A 25,079-nucleotide genomic window follows, 5' to 3' on the forward strand; every position below is an offset into this window, starting at 1 on the left:
CTCTCCTTCTTATAATATTTCAGTTTAAATGTTTTTATTCTAATTTTTAAATATTAATTTGAAAATCATACTTTACAAATTAAAACATTAATATACATCAAAGTTGAAAATTAATCAATACTTCAAATTTCCCTTAGAAAAGACAAGGTCCTTAGAACATTTCAACTCATTTTTATCACATTCAAGTAAATCTCTTAATGTTGTTTTGCATTTAAATTCTCTCTTAATCTTTAATACCTTATTATCATGTTTAATTATTGTTATTTTGTATATTTTGTTAGACTTACCCACATATTCACTTTGTTCCCTCTTCTTCATTCCCTGTTCACTTTGGATCTTCTCTTTGGATTCAGCTTGATTCTGCCTCAGGAACATTCTTTACTAATTCTTTTAGTGTAGGTTTGCTGGTGGCAAATCCTCTCACTTTTTGTTTGTCTGAAAATAATCTAAATTTCTTCTTCACATGGAAGGTAATTCTCACTGGAGATAGATTTTCAGGATGACACTTGCCATCTTCAGCACATTAAAGTCACCATTCCATTGCTACTGGCATTCACCGTTGCTATTAAGTCAGCCGTCAGTCATTTCTTTTAAAAAATCTGTTTTTCTTTTCTCTTTTTCAAGATTTTTCTTCTTCATTAGAATTCTGCAGTTTCATGAAAGAATGATTAGGTGTAAATGTCTTTTTATTTACCCTTCTAGAGATTTATTAGCTTTTTAAAAAAATCTCTAGATGCTGTCCTTAAAGAGTTCTAGAAAATTTTTATTTATTATCTATTCAAATATTATCTCTACATTAACCTCTTATTCTCTCCTTTACAGAATCAAATTAAAGGTATATTAGTTCATCTCAATCTATCATTTTTGCCTCTTGACCTTCTGTGTTCCATCCACTGTCTCTCCATGCAACATCCTGAATAATTTATTCTAAAATTTCTTATAGTTCTAATTCTCTCTTGGATTGTGTCTAATATGCATTTAAACTCATACTTTAAACTTTAAAACTTTTAAGTATTATATTTTTATTTCTAGAAATAATACTTTTTAGTTTTTAAAAAGGAGTAACCAATGGGATAGAAATATTACTTTGAAAAATATGCTAGATCACTTCTTAAACTTTCCTATTCTCTGCAAACATTTTCAAATGTGGCTTTAAATCTTTAAATCCAGGAAACAAATTGTTCTCTAATGTGTCTAATAATTCTAGAATGTGACAATCTTGGCATTTGTTTTCTTTTCTTTCACTCTTCATTTTTATATTTGGTTTTCTGCTGGTTCTTGCTCACATTTCCTTGCTTCCGTAGGTACTTGGAATTATTTGACTTTGTGTTTCTCATTTTATTTGAAAATTATTTTTTAGAAGTATTTTGAGGCTATGGCAATGTTATCCTTCTTTAGTCAAGATGAGTATTATTTGTTTCATATACTCATTGTCACTACCAACACTGGTACTACTCTAAATTAAAATTAACTGTGTGTATGTGTATGTGTATGTGTGTGTGTGTTTTCTTTTTTTCTAAACAGGCACCAAGGAATTGCAAATTTGTTGGCAAATTCATCTAAGTTCCACCTTATTTCTTCTTCACTTCTGTTCTGATGGTACAATCCTTTAATGCCTCATTGAAATTGATGATTCCTCAGCCTTAGAAGGCTCTGAGTATAATTTATTTCTCTTTTTTCTCCTCAAGGCTAAAGTCCCCAAAACCAATGTTCACATTTCTCAGTTTTGACCATTGTCTTTATGGTAAAATCAAACTTCGTTTTCTGTCTATCTTTTGAGTTGCATCTTTTTCTACAATTTCCATCTTATGAGTTATTTAACACTTCATATTAATCCTTTAAAAATATTTTATTCAGAATTTTAAAATTATTTTTAGCAGAGATATCAATATGAATAACCAAACTTTCAATAGAATTACTCCAGTTAAGCTCTTCCCAAGTTAACAGTATTACTCCTTTTCTTCTTTCCAATAAGTATTCTTTGAAATAGCTTTTTATTTATCTTTTCTTAATAGCTGTTCAAAAATGGAATAGATTGCTTCCTGAGTGAATGAACTATGAGCCATATAAAATAATCACTCCTTAACTGATAAGATCTCAGAGAAATCATAAAAAAGGTTCGTATCATAAACAAAAGATTAAACTAAATGACTGATGAAATGCTGCCTAAATAAAAAAGTAGAGATTCTCTTTTCTACCTTAATATTGATTTCCAATAAACTATATTCTCTTTTCACACATTGTAAAAAGAAATAGAGAACCTATCACTTCTCTATTTCATTAATATTTCTATTTGATTTTACTTTTTATTTTGTCTTGAATAATTGCCCTATTTAAATTCTTTACATATAATTCTTCCTCTTAAACTAATTTGTAAATGAGGAATGGCTTTATGTATACATTTTAAATCTCTCATAACCCCCAACCACTATACTTATTCATTATTAGACCTCTGAAAACTGCTGCATTGTATTTGAGTTGAAAATATTTGTAGCAAATGATTAAGGCATTGATTTTCTATGTGCTTCACACATATAATTTTATCTAATCTTCATAAAAACTCTATGACATATAAGTTGTTATAACTTTCATTTTATAAATGAGAAAATTAAGGAATAGGGAGCTAATGTATCCAGACCCAAAACAGAAAGTGGTAGAAACTGGGGTTTGGTTTCAGGATGTTCAGCTCCAGAACTCTCATTTTTAACCACTTCACTATACTACATTTTCAAAAGTGGTTGAGGTAATTGCTTAACTAGGATTTTGAAAATAATAATAAAAAAACAACAAAAAATGGTAAATAGCAGTTAAAGAGAGTCAGATCTTTTTGGCGATAGAACGGAAACATTCATTCCTTGTAGTCAATAACCTGTTCTGTGTGTGTGTGTCTGTGTTTGTGAGTGTGCATGATGGTGATGTTTTGTCTCTTTTTCTTTAATAATTTTTTCTTGTAAAATCATATTTTCTCATTCTATTATTCTTACTGTGCTGTGAAAATGGCCATGCAGGAAGGCCCTATGCCCATTCCTGGCTGCTGCAGCCCCACTTCCTCTCCCTCACTGTCTCCTGAATTACATTTTCTGTGCAGTTCCAGCAGTTCAGCGTGCTCTAACCTTGACAACACCTGCATCAAGAATGGAGGGTGTGTGCTGAGCCAGGCCCAAGCAGGCAGGCTTTGGCTATCAATGCTTCCTCTAGAAGCTGGTTTTTTTCTGGCTTATGTATTCTTTTCCATTTCTGGCCTCATTCCTCCTTGCCAGCCATCCCGCCCTCTATTCACATGTCATGTAAATCCTTTATTGTTGAGTAGAAAATGAGTGGAAGCTCACTATGGGTAACCTCTCATCCAAAATTATCAGCAGCCGTGCCCCATCACCAAGAGACACTTCAGAGCCCTGAACTGGGGACACAGTAGCAACTTTAACATGCAAATACTACATCATCCTTCAGAATTAGGATCTGGCAGATGCCTAAAGGAGTAAAGACCTCTAGATATACGAAAGCTCCGAGAAAGCAGACTAGCTTCTTCTGGATTTGGGACAGAAGGCACAAAGACTCAATGAGGAAGAGAAAAAGTATTGCTTGGATTCCTAAAGCATGTGTTATTTTCTACCCCCTTGTATTATTCTTTCTCTCTCTCTCTCGTCTTTGTGAAGAATTAGAGGAGATTATAAGGGATGGTGAGGAGGGCAATATTATTATCACAATTATTTCTTCTTTTCTTTCTCCTGCAAAACTCAATGTAGCACTAGCTACATAATCTCATAAAACCATAGAATGACAGACTTGGTAGTTTCTTTAAAATGCATCTCGTTCAATCCTTCACTTGCCAGATGAGAAAAATCAACCCAGAGAAAATAATGACTTTGTCAATGTTACATGACTTTCTTGTGGCAGCATAGATGTAAAAATCTAGCTCTTTAGACTTCAGGCCCAGCAGGTGCTTGGTAAAGTTCTGATACTAGAAGGATTAAGCACGTAAAGGATTGCAAGCCCTGAAATGCTGCCCCCTTCCCACAGTGACCATGGATGAGTGGCACTTTATTGGGCAAGTCATGGTGATTCTTTATGTCTACATGGTGATTCTTTACGTCTCCATATCAATCCTTGAAATGGGTAACCAGGGGAGTGACCTACATGTCCTTCATCCTACTCCAATATAGTCTAGAAAAATATCAACTCACCTAGAATTTGTTCACATGCCTCCTTCTCAGAGAGGCCTTGCCCAGGGACTCTTTATGAAAAAGAAGTGCCCCTTTCCCCACTCAGCACCCTTCTCCTCAACTCTCATTATTTGGCATATGCTGCTTAATTTTTCTCCATAGCACCATGTATCACCTGATGCATCACAGATTTGTTTATTGCTTGTTTCTTTCTCTCAAATATCAAAAGAACCAAAAATGTGGAAGATGCTTGGGAAGAACTGAGAAAAATTCCCTACTAAAGACAGGGCTGTCTGGTGTTAACTTAAGAGTGTCACAGAAAAACAAAATGGGTTCTTATGCAAAGTGAGTGGGAGTGAGGAAAGAAAAAGAGAATGAAGGTAAAGCCAAATGAAGGACTGAAAAATCGTGTGAGATAAAGGGCACTATCAGACTGCCTCACTACCAAAGATGTAAATGAGTGACCAAAAAAAAAAAAAAAAGTGAGACTTGGAAAGAGAACACTAAGCGGAGGCACCTGCATCAGTTATTTATTGCTGTGATAATAAATAACACACATAACAAACCAGTCCCAAACTCTGGCTCAAAGCAATAAGATTTACGATTTACTGAGTTTTTGTGTCTGTAGGTTGGTGATTTAGCCTGGGCTCTGCTGGGCCCATTCATATTTCAGGGATCTGTTAGCCATTGGCTGATTTAGGACAGCCTTGGCTAGACCCACTGGGATGACGTGGCTCTGTCCCCTCATGTCTCATCCTCCAGAAGGCTATTCAGGGCATAATGTCGTGGCTGCAACTTACAGGGATTGAGTGGGCAAGAGGAGACACACAAGACATCTCGGGGCTTAGGCAAAACTTGCACAGTGTAACCTCCACTATAGGCCCAGGCAAGTCACAAGGCCAGCCAATAATCTAAGAGTAGAGAAATAGACCCAGACCTCACCTCTTGATGGGAGGGGCTTTCAAATAGCATAGATAGAGCAGAGGCAAAGAATTGGGATCATAATTGCAATCTATCTTTGGTCTTATGGCATAGAGCAGGAGAATCTCTGACCCTCTCTAGCACCTCTCCCTGAAGGTGAGACTATTCCCCAAGGGAGATGGATTTTTAGGAAACTCTCTTTCTATATGTATATATTCAAATATCTTTGTTTCATACATGTATATGACACAAATACACACACACACACACACACACAATGTCACTTCCTTTAACACTGTCTTACAAACAGCTCGTTTCAATGTACTCTCCAAAGATGTTGAGTGAGGTAGGCTTCAAGCCCAGTAAAATGAGATCATAAGGAAAATGTAACTTGGGTCTATTTTGGCAGTGTCACCAAGATTACCTGAGAGGCTGAAGTGTACATGGATGAAGAGCACTCCATCATCTCTCTACTTCAGTCTCCAGAACTTTTCTGGGGTCTTAAAGTATTTATTTTCCATTTTAGCTTACCCTTCCCCAACCTACAACTGCAGAAACAAGCCTATTTATTCGTGTTAAAGACACTGTGACATTGTTGGACCAGAATCCCAGATGTCCTCTCAAACTTGAGGCAGCAGGCCCAATAATTTCCCCCACCCCACTGAAGTGGCTGGCACCAGTGTGCACCCTGTGGGCCTCCATGTCCCTGGGACTACCTTTTAATCAGGCCAAAACCCTAAATAGGCCCCACCATCCAGCCACCAGCATCCCTCAGTAGCCTTCAGGTTGATATAGAGCTGGTCATTATTTAGAAAGGAAAAAAGCTCATGTAGGCCTCTCTGTCTCCTCTCTGCATGCTTATTATTGTAGGTGCAAAATAAAATATGAAAAAGGAAAACCAAAGGCTTGCTCATCCTCTATGACTCTACAGGGGAATTCCAATCACAGAGAGAACACCCTGTCCCTTCCTCCCACCTTTTCCACCCAGCAGAGGAGCAGGAACTGGCCTTGGGGAGGGAATCATTTTCCTGTTCCACTATCTGTAAGCACATTTTCCAGGTCAGTCCTGACTTTCCAATTTCAGAAATCCTCTACGTCCAAATGAGTCCCAGTATTGGACCAGCCTCACAATGGACTTCCCTCTTCTCATAGGTAAAATGTTCATCTGCCTGAAAGGAAGTGGTAGGGAGAACACGCACACTGTCGGCCAATAAACAGAGCTGCGCTCATGGCAGTTTGGGCGGCAGGCAGTTATTTTCCATGGGCTGTTAAACAGGAAACCTCACTGCAGTTAATGTAGCAGGAGAGTTTGGCTAGTCTCTTGAAATAAACTTTTGAGAGCCCTTAAGATAACTGTCGCTCACCTTCCAGACTCATTAATCATTGGCAAACTGAAGCTATCCAGTTAGGAGGAAATGAAGGGGGGGCTGTAGAATTCATGTCAAACAAATCACGCTCTTGAACTGGCACCAGTCTCTAGAAACTCCAGTGAGAGGCAAATTGTAAGCCAAGGTGCCAAGTTAAATCCTAGCACTGTGATTGTGTATGTCTGTGTGTGTGCATATGTGTGTGTGAGAGAGACAGAGATAGAAAGAGAAATATGGAGTGTGTGTACTCTGTAGAAGTATAGAGAGTGTGTGTGTGCATGTGTGTGTGTGTGTGTGTGAGAGAGAGAGAGAGAGAGGAGGTGAAGAGAGAGGATTGAAGACTAAAGAAATAGCATGCCTCTGAGATCAAACACTTAAGACCTTAACTCTCAATTCGCTTTTCTTTACTCCCATCTCCAATGAGAATATATTACCCTGTCTGGGGGAAATAGAGTGAAAAGGTGGGAGAGACACAAAAAGAAATAAAGCTAGAGTCCTGTGTTCCTGACTTCCTTAGAGAGCAAGGTAGATCTTGAAGGACTTCATTTTTCTCCATTAACTTTTATGAAGCCTGACTTGGTTGTAATGTTTTGTAAATGCCAGCCAGTTTCCAGCCAGGCTTTTCCAAGTGCGTCTAATTGCCCACTTTATCACAGGCGCTATCAGGTAAATGGTGTTCCACCTCCGCTGGGCCTGCCTGAGGTTGACACTCAGGACTTGTCAGGCAATGGATCACAGAGCCGGCATGAGGGCCCCTCGCCCGGCATTCCTGCATGGGGGTGACAGTAAATTATGACATCTGCCAGGAAGATCAGAACACGGCTGTGCTACCGGATGCACCTAAGCTACACAACTAGGAAGGCTTTTAGGATGTGACTAGAGATGTGTCTGAGAGCTCTTAAAGGGACAAAGAGCCTCTTTCCCCAGCAACAGTGCAGCAGAGATGATCCCTGAACATTTACTTTTCCCTTTGATGATGCTTAATGACCTATTTTTATGTTTGAGTGAATAATGCTGCCTGGCAGTTATAAAGGCTCCAGAGTTTAAGTTGCACTTATATCCATCCTCCCAAGATCCTCAGAACCACCCAGAGGAACAGTCAGCATCATGCCCATCACCCAGGATTAAAAAAGAAAACAAAACCGAGATTGCAGCAGGTTGAGTGATTTGGCTTGGGTCAAAAAGAACATGATAGTGCTGTGGCTAGGCCTCAAACCTAGATCTCAAACCCCAAAATACGTGTTGTTCACTTTACCAAGATTTTTCCCTCCAAAAATGTTACTGCTTATTGTAGCTTTGGGAGTATGCATTGTATTGTACATGTATAGATTCTATCTTACATCTTCACAAGACTGACACTGAAACTTAATATCAAAACAAAAACAAATGTTTTAAACAAGAACAAGAAAGCACACCAAAAATCAAGAGGCAAAAATGAAGTAATCTCATTTCAATGAATTGTCACACACACAAAAATTGTCAGCCTATGAGTTTGTAAAGAGAAAAGGAGGTAGGTTCATAGGCATGAATACCATACATGCTGATCTAAAATGGCTAAACAACACTATTTGGTTATAACACAAATTGCTCATACAACACAAATTGCCTGAGGCTCAACATTCAAGATCGTATGCCTGGCACCCTGACTTAAAAATGAGAGACAGGCTTTTGACTTATCAACTCTACACAAAAAGTGGATGATGCAAAGGCACCAAATTTGGATTCATTCCCTTCATGATAACTTATTTGTTGATGACCCTGAGCAAGTCATCTAACTTCCCTGGGCGTAATTTTCTCATCTTAAAATGTGGATAAAACTACTTAGTTTGTAGAACTATAGTAAGGACTAAATGAGATACTGGATACTTAAACACTTTGTAAATTTTACAGTAAAATTATTTTCAGTTGAAATTACCTGGTATTTACTGAAATATGTGCCATGCCCTTGGGGATTAAAAAGGAAAGTGTCAGTACTGATTTTATTCCGCATTCAGCCATCATTTATTGAGCACTTGGTATATGCAAGGTGCTCTAATAACAACACTGGGATGCTCTAAATAGAATACTACATGATTATGGACAGTAGAAGTTAAGTTGGTCAAGGTCAAAGCTACTCCAGATGTATGGATAGGTCTGTATTTCTTTCTTCCAAAATTTATTGAATAGCCACTGGCTATAGGAAATTTATAACATAATGTCTGATGTATGGTGTGTGTGTGTATATGCACACAAATACAAATAAACAGATTATATTACATTGTGATATACGTCATGACAAAATAATTTTATGAGCCTATTTAAAGGATAAAATTTTCTGAAAAAGAAGTTCCAGAAATTTTAATATAGGCATTTTGTTCTACACTTGGAACTATTTATACACAAATGCCAAATATTTCCTAATAATAGTTCAACATATAATGGCTCAGATAATGTTTTTCCTCCCTGTAGATTTGGGCAATATTGAAGAGAAGTAAATAAATGGATACACTTAACTTAAGTGACCAGGGAATGGAAAAGCTGACAAGTCATTGTAAGCTTGTATGACTGGTAGAATGAGGTTGGTTCACCACAATTAGAAGCCATAAGAATCCTAGCAGAAAAATATGAATGGATGTGGCATCTTCTAGCCTTTCTTGAGTCACAGTCAATATTTCAAAACACTAATAAAAAACCACTTCAAATACCTAGTGAAGATTTTGAAATACTGTGTGTGTGTGTGTGTGTGTGTGTGTGTGTGTGTGTGTGTGTGTGTGTGTGTGTTTTAAAGATTAAGTGATTTCCTTGCCATTCACTCTCAAGTTGCAATCCTGAGGTACATAACTACCATCCCCGTCTCCCTTCTATCAGCTAAACCTTCCCCAAAAGAATTATTACTACCTATAAGATGTGTAGTAAATATATTGTCAATGCTGACAACTGGTGTAGCTCAAGTAGAAGTGTGAATATAGTTAATATGCAGTATGTTTTTTGTTTGTTTGTTTGTTTTGTTTTTTTTGTTTTTTTGAGATGAAGTCTCTCTCTGTCGCCCGGGCGGGAGTGCAATGGCCGGATCTCAGCTCACTGCAAGCTCCGCCTCCCGGGTTTACTCCATTCTCCTGCCTCAGCCTCCCGAGTAGCTGGGACTACAGGCGCCCGCCACCTCGCCCGGCTAGCTTTTTGTATTTTTTAGAGACGGGGTTTCACCGTGTTAGCCAGGATGATCTCGATCTCCTGACCTCGTGATCCGCCCGTCTCGGCCTCCCAAAGTGCTGGGATTACAGGCTTGAGCCACCGCGCCCGGCCAATATGCAATATGTTTTATACTCTATTGTAAACACTTGTTTGAAGTTCTACTAAACAAATGCGTGTCTGGTTCTCAGTTAAGATACATTGCGGACATTATTTTCATGCTAACGCACAGGCTCCTGCAAATCTTGTCCCTCAGGAGGCTGGTGTTTCATTGAAAATATTCCACCCCAATCCACAACTGCCCATGTCCTTCATTGCAGTTAACACATCACGAAAAACACAATGGCATGACCAGAATGGAGGCTTTAGTTTTTCAAGTGGTTTGAAAAACATTGTCCTTTGATTCTTTTATGAGGGTTCCATCGTTTCTTGGGGTTTCCCAACTGCTTTTTGATCACTGTCCCCGCCAGCTGCTCTTCCCAGACAGAAACTGGGATACTTGACAGTGGTTGTGGTAAATTAATAAGGGGGAAAAAATAAACAGAAGGCCCTTTTCCCATATTTTCTTTTTTTTTTTTTTTTTTTTAACTTTGCAGATCTGTTCACTCTAGAGTTAATTTGGAGCTTGCAGTGCAGGAACCCTGTCTGGCTTCAGTCATTTATCATTCTCTTCTGATGTTGTTTCTTCCTTAGAGAGTCCACAAGTGAGACTCACAGCAGGCAAGTGAATGGATGGTCCTCTCTCCAAGTTCCCACATTTTTCCAGGACATCTGGCTGGCTGGATGCAAAGACAAAGCAAAACTTTCTAGGATTTGTACAGTCCAGTCCCATAGGTTTAATACCATCTAAATTAATAGTAGGCAAAGTCTTTCTATAAATAGCTGTATAGTAAACATTTTTGGCTTTGCAGGCCATATGGTCTCTGTCACAGATACTCTACTCCACCTTTGTAGTATAAAAGTAGCCATAGATAATACATCAACAAATGAGTGTGGCTGTGTTCCAATAAAGCTTCATGTATGGACACTAAAATTTAATTTTCACATGTCATAATTTTTTTTTGTTTTGATTTTTTTCCAACCATTTAAACATGAAAAACATTCACACAGCCGTAAGACAACAGACAGTGATTAGATTTGGCCCACATGCAAGGGTTAGCTAACCTCTGGTCTAAATGCTCAGTTCTTCAAATTTATGTATTGAGCCAATACCTAACATTTGGATCTCACAATTGATTCCTGATATCTCTATTTGTCCCTCAAAAACCTTCAGTGTCCAACATTCTCTTCTCTAACTGCTTTTTTTGGTCTACATCTTCCCCATCTGAAAAAATACTTCCATGTCTTTCATAGTCATTATAGCTAGAAAACTGCTAACTATGCTTGAGGGATCTTTTCTTATACACCACATCTAATTTGTCACTGAATTCTATGGATTCTCTCCCCAAAACAAACCTGAAATCTATTTATTTCTCTCCATCCAAGTAATAGATAAGAGTAGTTTATATCACATGATAAAATTATTTTGTCATGACGTGTATCTCGATCCAAGTAACAGATAAACTACCCTTATCTATTACTTGGAATCCTGTAAAAAATGTCCAGTTGCAATTTCCCCTTTTCTGGTGTGTGTGTGTGTGTGTGTGTGTGTGTGTGTGTGTGTGTGATGGAGTTTTGCTCTTGTCACCCAGGCTGGAGTGCAATGGCGCCATCTTGGGTCACTGCAACCTCTGCCTCCCAGGTTCAATTCTCCTGCCTCAGCCTCCTGAGTAGCTGGGATTACAGGCTCCTGCCACCACGCCCGGCTAGTTTTTTTTAATTATTATTATTTTTAGTAGAGATAGAGTTTTGCCATGTTGGTCAGACTGATCTCCAACTCCTGATCTCGGGTGATCTGCCTGCCTTGGCCTCCCAAAGTGTTAGGATTACAGGAGTGGGTCACCGCACCCGGCCCTTTTCTGTCTTTTCTATTAGCCAAATCGTTGCAAAATAAGTTATTGTCATTGGTTCCGAGATGAAACTGTGCGATCAATACAGACAAAATGTGTAAATAAAATAGAAGTCTCCACTCTGGCCTTCTCTTGGTGCATTTTGCCATGTAGCGTCTGAAGTGAACATGCTAAAGCTTTAGTCATATAATCACTCTGATGACTTCCCTTTCTCCCTGACCCCGAAATAATCCAAACTCCTACTTACGTCCTACAAGATTCCACGTGAGATGAACTCCACTTTCATATCCATCTCCTCACCACCCGAGACTGCTCCCACCCTTACTCACTGTACTTCTACCCGTGCAGGCTTCCTTCTGTCCCTGCTATAGAAGTCACTCTTTCCTTGGTCAGTGCCTTCTGCTCTCTCTTTTCTCTGACTGGGAGGTCTTTCCCCAGTTCCTGGCATGGCTGATTCATTCTCATCCCTTAAAATGAAACCCAATTGTTACTTTTCTTACACACTCTATCCAAAAGAGTCATCTTTGTCTTCACCCTGATAAATTTCTTTAGGGGATATGCCCCAATATTTAACAGCTTTGATTGTCCCTTTTTAAAGCCAGTTTATTATCTGTCTTCCATGTAGAATGTCAATGATATTGAGTGTCTGTTGGATTCACTGTATCCGAAGGCCCAGTCTAGCACTGAGTAGCTACCTAATAAGTATTGAATAAATTGCTAATAAATGCATCTATCAATTAAAAGTTTTAGATCAATGTTTTGGCATAATTTTTTAAATGTATGCAAAGTTTCTGTTGAAATATAAATTATACTCAGAGAAATGCATCAATCATAGCACTCTTTATTTTAGTTTTACAGCTTTGTTGCATTTTTCAATTTTCTACAAAAAAGTGAATTACTTTTGTTATTAGAAGTAACAGAAATGCAAATATTAATAAAATGAAACTCAAGGAAATGCCATCCTACTAAAATTTTTGTCTAATTTTCTAAATTGCATCCTTGAAATCTGCATGATTACACTGGAATATGGAAATGTTCCGTGTCTAAGATAAATACGGAAAAGGTGATATGCCTCAGAATGTTGGCATTGAAAAAAACTGTTAAAGACCAATTTATCCTTCAAATGGAGCTCTGGAGGAGTTCGTGGGGGTTGGTTGAATAATTAAAACATCATTTAATTTGAAAGATTATTAAGTGACAGAGGTGATAAAATGTGCATGGCTGGGGGCTGTGGCATGGGTTGAAATCCTAACCCTGTCTTTGTGGCTTGCAGAATGTCACCTCTGAGTCCAACTTCCTTCTCTGTAAAATGGAGCTCCAAAGTAACTTATCAGTGGGGTATTTTAAGACTTGGAAATATTTATAAGGACCTGGTAGAGAATATAACACAACCTGATATTTAAAAACAAAGTATCAACCTATGTGTCCTAAGTATTATTTTTAAAGGAAGAAATTTCACAATGTTGAAATGTTTTGTATGTTTGCAAAAATAATAAATAGATAAATATAAATGTAGCTTGAGAAAGATCTTGGCTATCACCAAGTTTCTAAGAAAAGGATTTTTTTCACTACGTTCGGAATCCTTGCTAAACGCGTAAGCCAATATTTACGACATTATGCTGCAATAACCAACAGCTTCCAAAACCCAGCAGCTCTGAGCTACAAAGGTTTATATCGGTTACTTTCTTCTTTGCCTTATATTTGGGTTATGGAAGCTGCACATTAACTACAAATCTGCTTGATACATACTCTTCATCCCAGAATCCAAGATGTAGAATCGGCCCTTCTTGGGGACATACCCTTCTCATAGCAAAAGAAAAATGAAGATGATGGAATCATAAATGACTTAAAACTACAGATATGGTATGCATTACTTTGGTCACATTCCACTGATGAAAGCAAGTCACACGGGCAGAGTGATGTTATTGAGCTAAGGAAGTCCTCCCTCCAAGGGAAATCACTGCAATTTGCATGGCAGCAAGTTGAGGGTTATACTTTTCTCACAAGAGGAGACTGAATAATGGGTATGATACAACAATAGACCACAATAACCTGGTTCCTTTTGTTTCTAAAATTAAAGGGGAAAAAAGAATATTCTCTAGAGTTATGTATAGACTGATTCCTCCATGTGAAATAAACCAATGTTTAAAAATAAAACATTGCTTTGCAGAACGAACGGGTTGAGATCTTTAGCATAATGGAAAATGCTGATTTTTTAAGCAGCAATTTAAATAGCATAGTCTGGGAATACAGTTTCCAATGATTGATATGGTTTTAATAGGGCCGGTCAAATAGGTGGATTTAGTGTTAGACTGATGCGTCTGGGAAACGCTGATCATCATTCTCCTTAGACAGCAACCAGCTCTCAGAACTGCGGTCAGCATGATTACATTGAGCCCTGGGCTAAGGCATTTTCAGTCTCCTTTATTCAAACCACAATATATTGATTAAATATTTGCTTAGGGTTTATTCGATTTGGTCTACCCAGAGTTGTCTGTATTAATAGCCATCAGATTAAATTTATCTTTTCATGCACTCAGTCATCAGCAAACCATGGAAAATTCCTCTTGCCCCCTATATTACTTGCTTTGCCACCATAAAAATCAGATAACGTATTTCAGCTCCACAAGTGGTACCTGTGTTATGGGTCCACATTTGAGGTTGACTTTATACCACTTAGAAAGAAATGAAACAAGCAAAAGGGTACAGTTTCAGTTATCAATATTGACAATTGGTGTAACTGAAGTCGAAGTATAAATATAGTTAATATGCAGTATGTTTTATACTCAGGATTAATAAGTTCTGGAGATTTCTTGTAGAGCATGGTGACTCCTGTTAAAAATAATGTATACTTTGCCTGAAAATTGCTAAAAAAAAAAAAAAAAAGTAGATTTAACCAGAAAAAAAAAAAACAATAAGTATTTGAAGGGATGAATATGTTAGTTTGACTTAATCATTTTACTATATACACATATATCAAAACATCAAACATCACGTTGTATACAATACATGTATAATTTTTTATTTGTTAAATATATCTCAATAAAATGGGGGTAGGGGAAGAGAGTACGAAACAAAATGAGTTTTCTTATTCTCATTTTGAAATAAAGAAACTGACATTCTAGGAGCAAAGCCTTGTCTTCTAACCCTGAGTTCGTAACAAGAAGACAAGAAAGCTGCCCTGTCTTCACAAAGACCAGCGTACCAGTATCACTTGGTGTTTCAGTTTCCATGGAATTCCATAGTGGTGGAAATTTAAACAGTTTTATTACAGAAAAGTAACAGCTTTTTCAAAGAAAAGAATTAGTCAAGACAGTTTTTCCCTCAGAGAGTCAATTTGTGATATTTTACGTATTTGTGTGTGTCCGTACATAGTTCCTGACTTATAACTCCCATAACCCTTGCCATGGTCTTTCATTATAATATTGGGGCACTTTAGGCCTCAGGAAACAAAATCTCTCCCTCACTCTCTTTCTCTCTGACTTTCTTCTGTCCCCCCTTCATCAGCGCAAGGTAGGACACTAATCTGATTGTGAGTCAAAAGACCCTCGTTCCAGCCAGAGTTCTGCCCCAGACCTTAGAGGAAGGAATGCTACCCAAAGAGGCCAAGAAAGTGTGAACAGACAGGCTTTGCTGGGCTTAAATCATGCACTTTTTGTCCAGTCATGTTTCTACAGTGTCATCAGTTATGCTTATGTAATAAAGCCTCCATAAGAACCCAAAAGGACAGGGTTCTGAGAGCTTCTGGATGGCTGGACAAGGGTGGCTGCCCAGGGAGGACATGGAAGCTCCACACCCCTTTCCCCTACCTCTCCTTACTCATCTCTTCATCTGTGTCCTTTGTAATGTTGTTTATAATAAACCAGTAAATCTGTTTCCCTGAGTTCTGTGAGCTTCTCTAACAAATTAATCCAACCCAAAGAGAGGGTTGTGGGAACTTCAACTTGAAATCAGCCAGTCAGAAGTCCCAAAGGCCTAGACATGAAACTGATGTCTAAAAAGGTGGGGGGCAGATAAAAAGGAATGAGATCATGTTTTTTGCACGGACATGGATGGTGCTGGAAGCCATTATCCTCAGCAAACTAACTCAGGAACAGAAAAACAAACACTGCATGCTCTCACTTATGAGTGGGAACAATGAGAACACATGGACAGGGGACTGGGGGAACAACACACACTAGGGCCTGTCAGGGGGTGGGGAAATATTTTTCCTAAATATTTTCCTATTTAGGAAAAATAGCTAATGCCTGCTAGGCTTAATACCTGGATGATGGGTTGATAGGTACTGCAAGCCACCATTGCACACATTTACCTATGCAACAAACCTACACATCCTATACATGTACTTTGCAACTTAAACATAAAAATTTTCGAAAAGAGTTGGAGGCAGGCAGGTTTGGAGACAGAGCTCCCACTCTGTGGGATCTGATGTTATGTCTAGGTAGATAGCATTGGAATTGAACTGGGGGACACCCAGCTGGTGTTTGCTGCTTGGCGTGTGGGGAAATAAAAATCCACATCTTTGGTTACAGAAGTCTTCTCTGTTGATGATTGCTGTGGTGATGTGAAATCAGAGAAATTACACAGTTCAAGAAAGTCTTTCCTGAAAAACAATCTTAAATTATTTTTATTGTTGTTGATATTGTTGGTTTTCAAGTACTGTACTTGTGTGGATAACGCCATTGACTTAGGCCAAGCTGGTTCAAAACCTTAATTAAAAAGGGGCAATTATTTAAACAGATGATTGAGAAATAACTGATTTCTTAATAAGGTTTAACAGTGGTTTACTGGCAAATTAATGATTCACTTCAATAAAAAAATCCAAGTCAGTTGTGCGTGTGGATATAAAGTATAATGACAGGAAATGGTAAAATGAACTTTACACAGAGTATGCACTTTCAGGCTAGAACAAGAATAAAGGCATGAAAATACATGTGGAATGTTTGTCTTCAAAAAAATTTTACTTTGCATGCATTCAGTGTGAAGTAATTAAATGCACACGGAAAAGAAGATATCAAAACTACACGTAAAAACTAAAGAACTGTCTCTCTCCCTGTCTCCCCATCACTGAACTGCCTTTCCTTAGAATCTCCAGTTTCTCATAGAGACTTCCAGCAATAAGCCAATATGTTAATGTAAGTTAGTGCTTTTATATCAGCTAAAGAGTGCTAAAAGAGAGTAGGAAGTAGATACACTTTTTTTATACTTTTCCATCTTTCCAAGTGTTACCATCAAGGTCTAGGAAAAGGATGATCAAGAATAAGAAGGAAAAAAAAATACACCTTAAAAAACTGAGAAGTATCCCAAAGAAATTCTGGGTCTCTTGGCACAATAATTAATATTTTGATTTTTTAAATGTTTTAGCAGGGATGAATTTAAGCTTGTCCATTCATAGAAGGAAATTTATTGAGCACTAAACATGTATCAGGTGCTGAGGATGTAAAAGTAAGCAACATAAATATATAATCCCTAGGGCCGCAGATTTCCCCAGAGTTAAACTAGCCAACCATTACATGATGAATAATTTATATTCTAAAAGATGTTGAATAACCATTCATACAATTTATGAATAATCAAAAATTATTTCATTAAAGATTGCTATGTATGATGCAGTAGATTGATTATAAAAATGATCATTAGAGAAATGCAAATGAAAATAACAATGAAATAGCACTACACACTAATTTCAATGGCTAAAATCCAATAACTGACAATACCAATTACTGTAAGATTGTGGAGCAACAGGATTTCTCATTCATTGGTGATATGAATGCAAACTCATACAACCACTTTGGAAAACTGTTTGACAGTTTCTTACCACTAATTGTGCTCCTAGGGATTTTATCCAGTTGATTTGAAAACATGTCCACATAAAAGCCTGCATGTGAATGTTTATAACAGCTTTATTCCTAATCTTCCTAAATAGAAAGCAATAAGAATGTCCTTCAACAGATGAATGGACAAACAAGCTGTTCTGCATCCTTCACAGGATATAAAAGAGTGAGTTATCAAGGGATAAAAAGAGTGAGTTATCAAGCCAGGCAAAATCATGGATAAATCTTTAAAAGCGTATTGCTAAGTGAAAGAAACCAGGCTAAGTAGGCTATAAATTTACGCTTCCATTAACATGACATTCTAGAAAAGTCAACACTATAAAGACAGGAAACAGGCTGGTGGTTGCTGGTCATCTGAGTGGGAAGAGGGTTGAATAGGTGAAAATGTATTTGTGTTTGTTGGTTTGTTTTTTAGAAAGGTAAAACTATTCTGTAGGATAGAGTAATTGTGGACATATAACATTTTGCATATGTTAAAACTCCCAGATCTTTGCAACACAGAGTGAACCTCAGTGCATGCAAATAAAAAAATTAGGAGGTCAGGAAATTCCAGAATGGAATTTACAATGTGGCAAAAGAATCTAACTATATTACAAATGTATGAAACAATCTAACTGAAGAGGATAGAAGAAAAGGTGCTGACCTAAATAATTTTGGAAATGAGAGAAAAGATGAAAAAGAACTGCACATAAGCACTGTATTCTACTTGATAAAGCTGTTTCCCATAAGAGTTCAAGTTAACAATTCTGAAACCACTATACATTTATGCTGAAATTGAACAATCAAGTAAATTGATAGCAGATGGAAAGTGACAGCTTTCTTAGTGTTGGAGTAAGAGGTTACAAATAAGCAAAGAGAGGAAGCTAAAATGATCCACATCATAATAGAGTTGGAGATATGAGTAAGAACTCATGTTTTGCTTAATATAGGTACACAGGGTTGCATATAGAAATATTCAGAGATACAAGGATATGCACAGGTGAGTATACACCCGTGCATTTTATCATTCTGTTGGCTGAAAGGGCCTAGCAGCAACAACACTCCAGCAGTAATGAGCACACCCAGGACCCAGCTTTTAGTTTGTAATACTATTCTCTAACACAAGGAACAAGTTTTTCGTGAAGAAATGATTGATTCTGGAACTCAGAAAATATAAAAGAGAAGGCTGAAGTCTCTGTAATGCCAAAAATTAAGGGAATGCTAAAAAATAAACGTTTTTTAAAAATCCTCCACAATAATAGAAGTATGACAAAGAGACGCAGAAGAAATGGAGAGCTCCCAACGGCCAAAGCTGGAACAACTTGAGAAAGAAAATAATGAAAATAGTATTAATACTCTTAAATGATAACCCAAAGTAGAAAATAAATACTCGTATGTCTATACTGTTACAAATAAATAATTAAACAAGCAAGTAAATAAATAAATAAATAGGAAAAATAGAGAACTCTCCCATGCAGATGAATTACAAATAATTCATTTATTTGGCTACTTCACTTTCAAGGAGGCAGAACATAACTTTTTACTCTTATTTGTGTTTTGTACAAGGCGACTCCCTTCCAACAATTACAATATAGAAAAGGGGAGGAGAATATCTTTATAGCAGAGAAAACTGACAAAACTATGCTGCTCAGGTGGACAAGGTCAATATCAAAAGTGATGGCATGTCAATAGTAGGTACTCTTGTTTTAATGTAATAAGAGTGGCAGTTAACCTCTGTGGTCTTCTTTCCAAAAACTGATAACCTCAATCTGATTATGCGAAAAAAATTAGACAAATTCCAACTGAAAAACATTCTGGCCGGGTGCAGTTGCTCACGCCTGTAATCCCAGCACTTTGGGAGGCTGAGGTGGGTGGATCACCCGAGGTCGGGAGTCTGAGACCAGCCTGGCCAACATGGTGAAACCCCGTCTGTATTAAAAACACAAAAAATAGTCAGGCATGGTGGCGGGTGCCTGTAATCCCAGCTACTAGGGAAGCTGAGGTGGGAGAACCGCTTGGATCCGGGAAGCAGAAGTTGCACTGAGCTGAGATCCTACCACTGCACTCCCGCCTGGGTGACAGAGTGAGACTCCCTTGCCAGCAAAAAAAAAAAAAAAAAAAAAATTGCTACTAAATACCTGAGCAGTACTCTAACAAAAACTGTCAGGGTCATCAAAACTTAGAAAAGGCTGAGAAATTATCACAACCAAGAGGAGCCTAACAAGACTTAATGACTGAATGTAACGTATTCTAGATAGGATCCTTGGAGAAAAGTAACATTAGATAAAAATTCAGAAAATTTGAATAAAGTATGGAATTTACTAGTGATAATACATTTATATTGGTTCTTTAGTTGCGAGAAATGCACAATGGTAATATAAGAAGTTAATAACAGGAAAAGTTGGGCTTGGGGTATATGGTTCTCTATTATCTTCATAATTTTTCAGTATACATAAAAGTATTCTAAAATAACTCATTTTTTAATCTAAAAGGATTATCTTTTGTAATATGATATCTTGGCTTCTGCCTTCAAGTGGTAGGGCCTATTTCCCTTTTCCTTGAATTTGGGCTCATCTGGTGAATGGCTATGATGACAACAGTGCTGTTGTGCAAGTTCCTAGGCAGGCCTCAAGACGCCTCACAACTTCTGCTCTGTTTCTTGGAACCCTGTCACTGCTATGTGAACGAGCCTAGGCTGTCCTGTTGAACAATGAGAGATATGGACAACAAACCAACTGCCTCGGCTATAATCATTCTAGGTCAGTCTACATACATCCAGCTGCATTCCAAATAGGTGGAAAAACCTGACCGCAGATGTATGAGTGAATACAGCTAAGAGAATAAAAACCACACAATCTTTCCATATACTTAAGAAAATAACAAATCTTATTATTTTAAGCCACTGAGATTTGGGTAGGATTGGTACACAGTCATTACTAATTGACACATATAACAATTTACATTGTGATTGTACTGCCCACTGTCATTTTTGAAATGGGAACTTCCAGTGCATCTTAACTTCTAGTGTTTTATATATCACAAGTGTAAAGAATGATAGAAACTGCAGGATGGTTTTCTGTCTTCCTTTGTATTATGTTATATATGCTGACCTACTTAATTCATCAGGCTCATGCCCCTGACCGCATCCATATTCATGTTCACATGGAAGCTTCCACTCTTGTTTACAAATACACACCCAGAATCAAGTAAAACTGGTATATCAGTAATGAAGCTCCATCTTCTTCTTCATTTTTCTATATCCAGGAAAAAATAATGGCATTTAAGAAAAATAATTTTGTATTAGATTATATTGCTGTTCTCAATTATTCATGCCTCTTTGGCCTGTAAGAATATGCACCATCATCTGTTGCTATGTGATTTCTGTGCCTTTCCAAGGGAGGAATGTGCTTTGCTGCCCCCTTCATTTTGAACCTTGTCATGACTTGCTTTATTCAATGGAATATAAACTGTCATGACATGTAAACAGAAGCATTAGGGGATACTGCACAAATGACTTTCATCTTTTTTCCTTTTCCAAGAGAATAGCAAAGCCAAAAGAGCACTTCTCCTTGATCCTCAGTTCCAAAATGAGAAGAAATGCAATGGAGCAGTCCCAAATTAGTTGGCATGAAATGTGAGCAAGGCATAAATGTTTGTGGTTTAAGCCACTAAAATGTAAGGATCATTTGATATCTCAGCAATGCTGACTAATACAACTTGTCATTTATCTATAAAATGGTAAACGACTGAGAAGAAGTTTACAAATCCAAAACACTAAATTAATCTACATTCAATTGAACTGTACTATTATCTATTAAAGTTATAGAGAAAGTCAGTGAATTGTATTAAAGATGGTGTGTTTGTGTGTATTTATTGTATTATATAATTTATATTGCTTCTTTGGACCACTGATATTTTCTGGCCACTGTTTGGAAAGATTTGTTTTTTTGAGATTTATTTGTTGACTTACTTACTTAATTATTTGCTTGTTTAAATTATATATAGGTTGCATCACATTAGAAAATAAGAAGTAAAAAGACAGGGGTGAAATTACTTATACTTTGTAAAAAGTAAAGTACAATTAAATTGCTTTGATTTAGTAGTGTATTAGTCCTTTTTCATGCTGCTGATAAAGACATATCCCAAACTGGGCAATTTACAAAAGAAAGAAGTTTAATGGACTTACAGTTCCACGTTGCAGGGGAGACCTCACAACATGGCAGAAGGCAAGGAGGAGAAAGTCACATCTTACATGGATGGCAGCAGATTAAGAGAGAGAGCTTGTACAGGGAAACTCTCCTTATAATATCATCAGATCTCGTGAGACTTATTCACTATCACGAGAACAGTATGAGGGAAACCAACCTGATGATTCAATTATCTCTCACTGGGCTTCTCCTATAACATGTGGGAATTATGGGAGCTACAATTCAAGATGAAATTTGGGTGGGGGCACAGCCAAACCATATCAAGTAGTGATTTTCAGATAATACAGGGTAAGAAAAAAAATAGCTTTCCCATTTTAAGAGCCCTAGATAGTTCTTGACCAATCAATGTACATATGCAAGTGGCAGCCAGATTGGCTCTCAGCAAATTGGTTGTTTGGAGAGTGGAATTTTTCATGTGTTAACTTACATTTCAGTGAATTTATATTCTTCCCAATCTGCTACCCCAGTGCTTACATTCTAGATTCAGAAGAAACTCAGCTTAGTCCAGGGATTTTTAGCTGTAAGGGAATTGTTCGATGTATCCTATTGTATATTTTTACTCAGATCATCTTTAGAACTATCTCCAAGAGAAGCCAACCTGTATTTCCAAAGAGAACTTGGGGCTATAAAAAATGGAAAAATGAGTTAAATGTGAGTGGTTATGCTAAAAGAATTATGCCAAACTAAGTCACCAAAACTTCTGTGTCAGAGATCTGATCAAAATGATTACAAGTTAATGCTAGAGGGAAGAAGAAGGAGTTCTCACCCTGAGCACAGCAATGTGACACTGGCATGGAAGATGTCAAGGACTATAGGTGGGAAATAGATGGAAGCCAGCCTGGACTATCCACGAAGCCCTACGATATCAACAATGTTAGCAATGTGGTCAGCAAGGCTAAAGTCCTTGGGATTTTTTTTTTTTTTTTATTGTTGGGGAACTGGAACCAGCAGCTAATGTTTCTATCAGGCATCTTGCCTAATGATGCTCTGCTTTCACTACAGTCTCCAGGGGAGGGGAAGCTTTGATGTGGTTTAAGTTATTACAAACAATGTCTTTTGTAGGTTGTACGAATTCTAGATCACTATCTGATAACTGCACACTTCCCAGAATTCATAGTCAGATCAGTGGCCCAGAATGAGCTCATATTGAATTTTGGAGGAAGATGACTTGAGAGAAACATGGGAATCTTCTTCCATTGATGGTAAGAGCCTAACATCTCCTTGCTGTATGGGGACACACTCAGAGATACAGTATATAAGGAGAAGTCTTAGAAAGGCAAGACCTAAACAGAGTGTTAGAACAAAGACAGGGAGGTTTGCCACTTTCCTGGAAAGTCTAAGAGCCATGGTAGATGGGCCACTTTATAACACCCCTGACCAATAAATAACCTTTCCATCTGCATTAGAAATGTGTTAGCCTTGAGAACCTGTCTAGGAATGGAGTATGTTTCTTCTAATATTAAGTTTCCTTAATTCAGATGCTCAAAACAATTTGAGACTTTAGCATTGACTTGGATGAGTGCATGGAAAACCCAGGGTAACCAGTAAGAAAACCAAAATTCTTTCCAGAATATATAATCATCTTGACAATGCTTTCCTCATACTATATCTTATGGGTTTGTGCTCAGTGGCTAAGCAATGCATGGAGATAGGAAATATTTGGATTAAGAATATTCAGAAGCCACAAGTTATAATTTGATTTTGATATATCCCTACTTCTCTAAATATGTCAAAATAAAGACTAATAAATGTAAGGACATATATGAGTGTTCAGAAACCTCTAAAGATGATATATTTAATATTGTTCTTGAGAATTGCAAATATTAAATTATCCTAAAAATATATTTTGGAGTCATCTCTACTTTGCTGGTGCAATTAGCATGGCATTCATCCACCCATGTGATCCTCTAGCAGTGAGACAGTCTCATCTTGGCCTCTAGTGGGACACTTTCTGTGAATTTTATCTCTATAAATCACTGAGCTTATGTTTTCTAACTGTAAAATAAGGCTAAATATTCCCAGTGATTTCAGAAGTTTTTAGAGAAAGACTGGAGCGTGAACCCATGATGTATAAGGATGATCAAGTTGGTTTCTATAACATTCTGAATGAATTTCTAAACCAGAGGGGAAAAGTAAGGTGATAGGCTACCTGAGAGAACGAGGCAGTCAAGACTGAATCACAATGACTCAGAGAAGGGAATGAGCTCAGTCCAATCACATAATACTTGCTATTGTGCTCTGGCTTAGTTAGAAGCCAGATTCAGGAAGCACATTCCATTCGACTAAATAAAGCTTCGATCATGTGTAAAATTTGCAACTTGAATAAGCAGCCGTCCTATCACTCATCAGGCTAGGTGCATTTAATGGGTGTAATTTCTTCCTCATATTTCTATGCATTTATTGTTTCATTTTTATTATAGGAACTTGGGTATTTTATTAGACTTATTATTTTCTATTAAACCTAGACTTAAGTAAATACTGTTCTACAGGGTGTACATACAAATATGTTTCCTTTAGATTGTCAAAAGAATAGGGCAATCTGATTCAACTTAACTATGAGATTAGAAGAAAGGAAAAGTGAAAACAAAAAACAAAAAAAAAAACGACTATCACACACCAAGGCAATATAACCTGAGACTGTATAAAAATTATTTTTGGGGAATTGTAAAACATTAATTCCTCAATTTCAAAGGTCCTGATTTTACAGATTTGAGATAGAATTCAGAGAAATGTATTTTAAGAAAGCTTTATTATATTTTATTTTGATATAGCTGAGCATTGCCTTGGGCCTTGGTAAACTAAGTTAAACTTTTCCTTAAATTGCTGAGAGGAAAAGGAAAGAAGATTAAATATGAACGTTATTTTTACTCTATTAAGGCCAATTATCTGGAAAACAATATCAGAAACTATCTCTGCAACATTTTAATTTCAAGATTGAATTGCATTTACCAGAGCCGCTGAGCTATACAACTTTTGAAGTTTGGAGCATCCAGGTATCAGCTGGCTGCTAGCCAGAGTTTCAGAGCAAGTGTTCATTAAGTGTGATTAAAGTGAGCTGTCATTTTATATATATTTTGGCAGATTTTCCAAGGCAAAAATATGCCACAAAAAATACCTAGAAAATATGCCTTAAAGTGGAGACATAGCCCCTGCATAACTGGGGATGAGAAGTGGCTTATTTAGTTTTTTTAAGGGGGAAGAGTAAAGCCAAAGATGTTTCTATTACAAATTATTCAGAACTTCCCCAGATGTAGACTTAGATGTAGAACTTGAGAGAAAGATTCAAGAAGAAATTGTTTCAGAGGTGATTTTAGGAAATACTAGTAGGGGAGGTGGGCAGTCAGACTAGCAAGGGAAGATAACCAACAGGGGTGCTTTGTCAAGCAAGTCATCACTGTGGGCAATTGGATCTCAGTCTTATTGGGGAACTCTGGAAGCCTGTGGAGCACATGCTTCCGGATTAGCTTCCCCAATGGGAGAGAGAGCTGGG

General features: G+C 37.4%; 1 long non-coding RNA gene across 1 annotated transcript in view; it reads right to left on the bottom strand.

Annotated features, from left to right (window-relative positions):
- Window positions 1–7,886: 7,886 nt before the first annotated feature.
- The window catches only part of LOC144331554 (uncharacterized), a 44,040-nt gene continuing 26,847 nt past the window's right edge, over window positions 7,887–25,079 (bottom strand). Inside the window, exons 4-5 of the long non-coding RNA XR_013398835.1 lie at window positions 11,898–12,035; window positions 7,887–10,398 (exon numbers count right to left, since the gene is read on the bottom strand). This is a non-coding gene — a long non-coding RNA (uncharacterized LOC144331554). The remainder of the gene's footprint in view (window positions 10,399–11,897; window positions 12,036–25,079) is intronic.

This window comes from Macaca mulatta, chromosome 10 (genome assembly GCF_049350105.2).
Source record: "Macaca mulatta isolate MMU2019108-1 chromosome 10, T2T-MMU8v2.0, whole genome shotgun sequence".
Lineage (NCBI taxonomy): Eukaryota > Metazoa > Chordata > Mammalia > Primates > Cercopithecidae > Macaca > Macaca mulatta.